Source organism: Neoarius graeffei, chromosome 1 (genome assembly GCF_027579695.1).
Source record: "Neoarius graeffei isolate fNeoGra1 chromosome 1, fNeoGra1.pri, whole genome shotgun sequence".
Classification (NCBI taxonomy): domain Eukaryota; kingdom Metazoa; phylum Chordata; class Actinopteri; order Siluriformes; family Ariidae; genus Neoarius; species Neoarius graeffei.
In genome coordinates this window covers 30,205,593-30,207,626 of record NC_083569.1, presented here as the reverse complement: position 1 = coordinate 30,207,626, position 2,034 = coordinate 30,205,593, and the positions used below count along the sequence as shown (strand labels likewise).

The window sequence follows — 2,034 nt, the reverse complement described above, 5'->3', positions numbered from 1 at the left end:
TAACATCACTGCCTTCATCTATAATTGTATGAGTAAAAAGTTGCTTGATTGAAGCTGCCATGGAGTCACCTGTCATAAAGAAGAGAACATGCACATACATTCTGATTTTTCTTCCCACCACACAGATGAATAAATCACTAATTCAATGCTTAATATTTCTGCAATAACGAAAAGTCAAAGTTAACTCACCGAGTGAAAGCCACAGACACATGAATATAACAGTGAACATGATGAATGGTCTCAGCTGAGTGAAAGTATTCTTTCTGTACTATGATATGTTCACATCATAAAGGTTCATGAAGCTCCAGCCCACAGCACCACATGACAGTGTCACCATTGTTACTGACAGATTGTTGATTCTTACTGAAGCATCCTGGCTTTACATTCAGCCTCACATGGGGAACCTGTCTTCAACTCCGACTGTCAGCAGAATTCATATAATTATGAAAAATCAATCATTCTGGTCTGTAGAAATATACCGTAATTGAATAAATAAATCATTAAATCTTTAAATTTCATGTTGCATTTGTTTTATAAGTGGTTTTGCTGCATTAGGGACTTTAGCCTTATCAGAAATTGCTGTGAATAAGTCATGATAAATAATTTAGTATAAAAGCTATTATTACTAGTAATAATGAAGCCTGAGGTGAGGAACAAACCAGCTGCTGCTCTTGGTAATATTATGAAAGATGCCACCAAGCCATTAGCTTATAATCAAAGGCTCGAATTTAGCTTTTCCCTGCTATTAAAAAACACAACCTAGTTACTGTTATTACATTACTGCACCGACAGTTAATGGAAAAATAGTGAATTAAAGATTATTAAACTCACCTGGCACTGATGCTGCATGAAAAACTCACGAGTCTCTCGACAATCCGGTTTTCCAGTTGCACTCAGTACAGACAGTGTTGTATTGCTCCGCTTATTTTAACAGGCCATTGTTAGGGAAATAGTCTTCTTCCGCCGGTGGAAGAAGTCCCTTCTTGTTTACTGCAAAATGTGTATATTTTGGATAGAATTCAAAATATTACTTATCTGCAATGTATTGTTTTTTTTCTGTAGCTCCCATCCCCCATTCCCGCCTTATTTTTCCTCTCCTTTTTTCCAACTGATGACTTACAAACCCAAGTTCAATCAAATCTGACAAATTCCCAAATAGTCAAAACAATGAATAAGTTTTAATTTCCTGCCTTTTTTCCTCTCCTTTTTTTCAACTGATGACTTACAAACCCAAGTTCAATCAACACATACAAATCTGCGAAATTCTCAAATAGTCAACACAATGGATAGCAATAAGTTTTACTTTCTAAAACTCATAAAGTTGAGTTCAAAATCCAAAAATTATCAGGGCTCTTTGTGTTAAAGAGAGGTAGTAAGTGTACATAACTAAATGAGGCTGCATTTTTTTACAGTGTACTCTACTTTTTTCATCAGCTACACTTGAACAACACACCCCTTATGTGTCAAAGGCTTAGATGAACACACACACACATTACTGTTTCTGAAATGTGATCAGGAAATTTTACTGGATCACAGCAGATATATATTGGGGCATGTGCTCCAGTAAAATGGGTCTGGCGACGCCGATGGACAACTCATAAATTCAAGCAACAGGTTAAACGCAAGCTTGACCCTTACTGTGCGGTGAGCTCTTTGGGATGGTGCTTCTGACTTTTGTTTCCAGATCGTAGGAACTGCTCCGCGTACCAGACATCAATCAAATCCTTCTATGTGAATCTGCCTCACAAATTTATCTTTTACAAAATGTATGGAGCAGACACCAAACTGTCCTGTCGGCTTGAAGTTACCTCTGTTTGTTGGTACAAATCAAACCCATTCATTCCGCAAGTGTCCTGCTGACTTTGGGCTACAGTGGATCAAAACTCTACTTTTTTCATCAGCTACACTTGAACGACACACCCCTTATGTGTCAAAGGCTTAGATGAACACACGCACCACAGTGCCGAAACCCGGGATTGAACCAGGGACCTTTAGATCTTCAGTCTAACGCTCTCCCTACTGAGCTATTTCGGC

General features: G+C 38.1%; 1 non-coding gene across 1 annotated transcript; it reads right to left on the bottom strand.

The window, feature by feature from the left end:
* Positions 1–1,961: 1,961 nt before the first annotated feature.
* Positions 1,962–2,034, bottom strand: trnaf-gaa (transfer RNA phenylalanine (anticodon GAA)). The gene has a single exon. It is a non-coding gene; the product is annotated as a tRNA-Phe (tRNA).